The following is a 7,637-nucleotide window of genomic DNA, read 5'->3' as shown; positions in this document are numbered from 1 at the left end:
CCTTTTTTAGCTTTTAGTTGTGATTGTGATTTGGATAATGTGATGATTGTACCTAGTTTGATTTCCTATACACTTGTTATTTTAGTTTGATTGAAATTGGGAACTAAACTTAGGATTTTTGACCTTTTTCATCCAATCACTCTATATACATATATAGAATAACTATTAGTCAATTTAATGAAATTTCCAAGAAACTTTTTATAAAGGGCATTGAAATTCAATTTGAATTAAGTTGAAATTCTTTAAAACTTGCATGATTCATAGATTGTGGAATATGATTTTTGAGTTAAAGAACATACAACTTGTGAGATTTTGAGCCTTATTGTGTGGTTATACTATTTGACCACTGTTTTTATTCTTGTGCGTGCTCTTCTCTATGAGTGCAATCTTTAGTTTGTTTAATTCTATATATCCATTGTTTAATGTATTTTTATGCATTTATGTGATTGAGGCCATTATTTCTTTATAACTCACTTTACCCAAATAGCCTACCATTTCATTCACCTTTGATTGCCACTTTGAGCCTATGAATACCCCATTTTATTCTTTATTTTGCCACATCATTAACCTTAAGCGATAAATAATGAAATGTAATTTATTTGAATCTTTGAGTAGCTTAAGTTAGTGAGTGTGTGTGATGTTTAAGTGTGGGGAAGATGTGGGAAACATAGGTTGAGGAAAATATATTTTATTCTTATTGAAAAAAAATTAGAAATTTGGGTGCATACTCATGTAATATTATAGAAACTATATGCATTGATGAATTGGTATGAATTATATTCTTGAAAAAAAAAGAAAAAAAGAAAAAATAATGAAAAGGGGACAAAATTACCCCAATATAAAATTCAATAATAATCAATGCATATGTGATTGAATTTGAAGCATGAGTGTGTGTATTTGTAAAAGTGAGATCATGGGTAGCTAAGCTTGATATTAGAATTGTATAGGTTGTGTATGTCTTAGGTGAAAATTTAGGTTAATCAAAGATTCAAATGCAAGCTCAGCTAGCCATATATACCTCCTTACCTTTAACCTTAGCCCCATTACAACCTTGAAAAGATCTCATAATTTTTGCATATTTACATTAAATTTTTGTTGATTGGTTAGATGAATAACAAACTTTAGAAAGCATGATTAGAGAATAATTGAGTGGATTGACCCTAGACACTTGAGTGACTAGAGTGCATACACATATCCGGTGAAGGTTCAATTACTCAACTCCATATTTTCACCTATGATTATTGTTTATCTTGCAAGTTTGGTTAAATTCTTTTATATGACTCAATTCAATTATGAATGTGATTTGGTTATGATTGCTTTAGCCCTTGATTTTGTATGGATGCTTTCTTGGAAATTGATTTACTTGGACTAATTAAATATATATAGATAGTTAGATAGTATAGTTACATATACATAGGTAGATTGCATATAGTTAGTAACATTGAATAATTGTTGATTTCCCTTCTTGTCTTCCTTTGGTATAGCATGAGGACATGCTATTGTTTAAGTGTGGGGATGTGAGGAATCTACATTTCATGGTATTTTTTTGCTTTAATTAGGTAAATTTCATTGATTTTTCTTGCATTTATTTATTGAATAGCATAGTTTCATAATTTCTCCTTAAATTGTGCTTGAAAGTGAAAACATGTTTTTTTTAAGCTTTATAATTGCTAAATTTTATCCACTTTAATTCTATTTGAAACTTTGATGTGTTTGTTGAGTAATTTCAGGCTTACTAGGCAAGTATGAATTGAAGAAGCGGAAGGAAAGCATGCAAAATGAGAGAATTCAAGAAATGAAGAATTTGTAAAGCTGTCAACCCTGACCTCTCGGTACTAAATTGGTCATAACTTGAGCTACAGAGATCCAAATGAGATGGTTTTAGCAGCATTTTAAAGCTAACCTCCGGGGCTTCGAAATGATATATAATTTGCTATAGTGGACTAAGTTGAAGTGTGCATACGCACACAATTAATGCGCACGCATAGGTTAGAAAATAGCAAGTGTGCAGACGCACACATCTGTGCGTCCGCACAGGTCCTGGCACGTGAGATCATTAACTGCAAACCACTGGGGGCGATTTCTGGGGCCCCAAAACCCAATCCAATTCATTTCTGAAGCTATTTTAAACCAAATTGAAGAGGAATGAAGGGGGAGCACTTAGGTTTAGGTTTTATCATGTTGTAGGTCATTTTCTAGAGAGAAAAGCTCTCCCGTCTCTCTAGAATTAGGATTTTTATCTTTGTTCTCTCATTAATTTCTCTCTTTAATTCTTGTTTAATTGTAGTTTTATTTACATTTTCTTGTTCTATTGCCTTTACTCTCTTTGTTTCCTTTTTTAATTTCTCTTTTATGCTCATTTTAGTTGTATGAACACACTTGTCACTTTTAATTTCCTTTAATGCAATTTTGATGTTTATGTTTCTTTATTGCCTTATTGAGTTGTTATCTTTATTTTCCTTGCCTGTAGCATTTATTATTTCTTGTCATTTACCACGCTTTCTTTTCATACCCACCAAATGTTTGATAAAATGCTTGGTTGCGTTTTTACATAGTTTTTCTCACTCTTGGTTGAGAAATTGAGTGGTTTGGGGAACTTGAGTGGTGGATGTCTATTCCACATTGTGTGATGGTTGTTAATTAACTTGGTTTTCATTAACGCTAGCCTTTCACTAAGTTAATTAGTGAGTTAGCTAGGACTTGTGGATTGAGGTTAATTATGCCCTTTTGACTTATCCTCGATGTAGGGTTGACTAATTGGGATTAATTCACACACAATTACTATGTTTGTGGTCCACTACTAGGATAGCAAGCCCTAATCACCAAATCCTCACCAAGAGCTCTTTTAGTATTTAAATTCTATATTTATTGCCTTTACTTGCCTTCATTTAATCTCTTGTATGTTAAGTTACTTTCTTGCACTTTAGTTTCTTGCTCCTTGCAATCACAACCCCCTTGCTTCCCTCATAGCCAACAATTGAGCATTTCATTGCAATTCCTAGGAAGAACGAGTGGAGAATTCAAACTCCCGGTTATTTGTTTTGTATTGTGACTTATTCTTTGAATTAAACTTTGATGTTGATATTTAGTTGTTGATTTGGCTATACTAACAAGGAATGATTTTTATTTTGAGAAATTCCGAATCAATAACAAATTCTCGCTCATCAATAATTCATTCTTTTTTATGGTTCTTACTTCAATATCATTTTAATATTGTATTATATTATTTGATTTGTAATAAAAATAATAACAAAATAACTAGTCTTGAGATTTTTAAAAGATAAATATTATCAAAGGTAAAATTGATCTTTTAAAATACTAAATAATAATTTATAAATTATAATTAATTTTATATAATTTTGAAAAATAAGTTTTTTGAAAAAAAATCAATTTTTAGATAAAAAAGAATTTGGTTATCTAAATAAAAATAGATTTTTATGTGCAAAAGTTAATTTTTTTCATATAAAGATGGATTTTTTTTCAAAATTGATTTTGTATTTAAAGTTAATTTAACTTATTAACCTAAACGAAATTTTTTATTAATCAAATTTAGATTTATTTTTTTTATTAATATTAACCATATGTGTTCCTACATATTAATAATAATTCAAGTTCTCTTTTCATTTTCTATTAAATTAGTTTGTACTTGATGTAGAAAATTTGTAGGGGTGTGCATGGCCCGATCTGACCTGAAGAGCTGGCCCGGCTCTGAACACTTTAAGGGCTATTTTGGTGTGATTTTACTGGGTCTAGGGCCGGGTAAAGGTCTCGAAAATAGACCCGGTCATTATTTCGGGTCGGGTCCGAGCTATGGTTCAGGTCACCCGAAGTCGGTCCGGTGGCCCGGTCATCATACACGATTAATATTTTCTGTTATTAGTGATGGATGATAGCTATTCTTATGTGAATTTAAGTATTGTAAATTTTAATATTGTGTTATTAGTTATTATAAGATTATAAATTAATGTTTTATGTTTAAAATGCATAAGATTTTAGACTAATACATAATATTGTATTATTTGTATTGAATTAAATATTTGGTGTTATTAGACAATATTAGTATTGATTATGATTATGCTTTAATTTTAGAGAAGAGTTGGTTATTGTTATATTTTTCTAAGTGAATTTTACCTTGTCAAATAATGGTTAGAGTTTTGGAAATTTGAATATTTTCACATGCTAGCTTATAAGAAGTTATCAAGGTAATGTAATGTTAATGGCCCGGTTTTCACCTGGTTTTTACCTGGTATAATCGTGGCCCGAAAGTGTATAGATTTCATCGGGTCTAGAGTCAGGTTCGGGTCACATTAAACCCGGTTTCACCCGATCCATGTACACCCTTAAAAATTTGGAATCACATGGCTATTTTAGTCATTTCATATAATATTTTAGTCTTGTCCATGTGTATCCAAACATAATATTATACATTACATTAGTATTTTATACATCGTATTCAAACACAATACATATTGTGTACTCAAGAATTCGTTATGTGCATGAGCATTGAGCAACTTATACGTAGATAAAGAGAACAGCTCAGAAAAGAAGAGAGGATAAACGAGAATTGAGGAAGGGATGAAGAGAGAATAACAAAATGTAGAAGAGAGAATGAGCAATACCAATCATTAGCCTTCTAATCATAACCGTGTAGCCTCCTACTTACTGTTCTGTTCCTCATGCTCCTTCTTGCACCCTGAAATAATGGGCCTGCTGCCACGTGTTAATGGGTCTCAAAAAACTTTTCCTCTCTTGTTAATTCATCCTTGGCAGCCGAATTCTCATTAACCTCACTTGCTGCATTTTTGTTTCTTACAGCAAGCCATGGAAAGAATAAAAAAGAATGAGGAATCAACGTATGTTGTACAGAAGAATACTTGAGAGTAAATAAAATTTATTATTTTTTATTAGTAGTTAATTAATAATATTTAAAAATATAAATTAAAAATACGTTGTTAGATTGTTAGACTAATATAATTGAGATAATAACTAAAAATATTAGCTAAAGATAATAACTTCTACTTCTTAGTTGTTAGATTAAAAAAATTAAGATGATGATTAAAAATATTAGCTAAAGATAATAAAAGATGTATTATGTATATCTATTCATGTATCCATTATATATCAATGGTATAATAAGGCATAGCGAAGCATGTATTTTAATATTTACACTCTTTTCGAATATTAATTACTTGTCTCATTATTCGATCCATTATTCACAAATTGAATAAGGTCGAGTTAGATTAAATTATCCTATATATATATAAAGAACTTTTTTTCCTGATGATAATATGAAAATTGATTCTTTTTTTATTTTGTTGAAACTTGGTATAATCAGTATATAAAATCAATCCATAACAACAATAGCAGAGTTATTTTAATGATTAAATTTGATGAATTTTAAGAACACTCTGGCTCACTTTTACATAAGAAATGCAAAAATTCTATTGGATCCATAAAACAAATAACTCGACCTAATAACTCATTACCCGAGAGACATGATATACTGAATATAGTAAAGCTAAAATTAAAATCACAGAAAGCTTATATTAGAGAGATAGAATTCATTCGTACATGTGCTTTCTGCATAAGCATATGGCAAAATCATTTGATAATTGATAAATTAGTTAATTAGTGCGCATGATCTCTCTGCATAGCGCTTTGCGGATTCGGCAATCCACAATCATCCAAGTCTTGTGATGCATTTTATTTTGTGTCTCAAGGAAACCCTAATTGCATATAGCTGCTTAGCTGCCTCACAATGGTACTTAAGCTTATCATGTAATTAATTTTATACTTGGCCAAGCTTTTATGGCTTTAATTAATTATTTTAATTTCTATGCAGAGTGTAAAAAGTATGAGTTTAGTTATTTAAAAGAAATTTTGATACCATTGTTCAATAAGATTATACTAGTGACTAACAACTAAGTCAAATTAACATCTTATTAAAGGTTTATATAACATTATTTACCTTACCAATACATACAAATTAAATCTAAAATTCATACTTTCATTAAATAATATATTACAATATTTTCTATCAGTTTTTCTTTTTACAAAATATAAATAAGCTGCTTAATTTCGCACAAGAATTAAAAAAAAGCCACTTGAACTGCAGCCTATTAACATTTATTTTATGTTAATAGTACATATTTGTTAATAATGTGTTAATAAACTATTAAATGTGAAAAAAAAAATCTTTATCAATAATTACTTTTCGCTTTAGACAAATTTAAACTTGTTAGAGCCAATAGCATACAGGTGGTAGCGATCTAAAATAATATTAATTACACATTATGTATATACAGATAGCTCAAGACATAAATATAATATGTGTTCATATTCTAATCCAATAATTGAGAGCTAGGCTCCACAACACATAAAGACCGACAATTAAAGGTGGATTTCATTATAAATTCTACTTCTTTAAGAAGGATGGATAACGTCATAAAAGTTCAGTTTTATTTTACTTAACAATTAACTGCCTCCTTAAATCTCTCTTATTATTTCAATTTCATCTAAAAGGTAAATTCTAACAGACTCTCAAGATAAGGGAAATACTTATCCATCAGAAATGATGGAACTACTCCAATAAAAGTGGTTATCAAATTCTACTATAAATACACTGACGTCTTTTAGGTATAAGACATATTGTAATCTACTAAAAATTTGTCTAAAACTCTTGCAAATTTAAGTATTGGGATCTCTTACAGGTACTATTCTCCACCTCCTCATGAAGAACTCAAACAGGTGACATCTCGACACCAAAGAGATCGAACGCTACTGTATCAAGAGACCTAGATTTTGCGCTCAGACTCAAATTAACGTTTTAGGTAAAGGTAAAAACAACATGTAACAATGTATAAAAAATGGTTCAAACACAGATCCAAGAATAGTGAAACAAAAAACAAAGCAAAACAAGGGAAGCTTGTAATGGAAAGAAAGCTAACTAAGAATTGTATTGAAAAATCTGATTTACAATATTATGAGTATTCAGGCCTATATATTTATGGCATTTTACACTGTCATTCATCAAAATGTAAAAAATTAATAGTCAAATATCAATTAATAAAAATTTAATAATATTTTTAATCTAATATATTAAAAAAAAATTTTATAAAAAAAATTAGTGGTTATTACAGAATAACAATAATTTGTAACAACAATATAATTTATTACAAAATGTTATGATATTTTATAATAATTAAATTTTTTTGTTATAAATTATGTTGCTTTTTGTAATAAATCAATATTTTGTTATAAAATTTTATAATATTTTATAACTTATAACAAAAGATGAAGTTATTGTAAAAGTTTAAAATATATTATAACAAAATATTCATTTGTTTCAGAAGTTTTAATTGTTTCAAAATTTTTATGTAACTAAAAAATATTTTATTTCAAAATGTTAACACTTTTGTGTTGGAAGGAAAAATATTTTTTACAAATTTTTTTTATGATAATTTTAATTTGTTCCAAAATTCTAGTTTTTCTAAAATATTGTGTGTGTTAATTAAATAATTTTTTTTGAAAAATAAAAAATTAGATTATAAATTTAAAAAATGTTAAAAATTATTTTAGAAATTTTTACTAAAAAATTGTCGTGCTGTTAACCTCTCTTTCACTTTGCATTCACTTTA

The sequence above is a fragment of the Arachis duranensis genome, chromosome 5, assembly GCF_000817695.3.
Source record: "Arachis duranensis cultivar V14167 chromosome 5, aradu.V14167.gnm2.J7QH, whole genome shotgun sequence".
In the NCBI taxonomy this organism is placed as follows: domain Eukaryota; kingdom Viridiplantae; phylum Streptophyta; class Magnoliopsida; order Fabales; family Fabaceae; genus Arachis; species Arachis duranensis.
Note: the sequence above shows the minus strand (reverse complement) of the source record.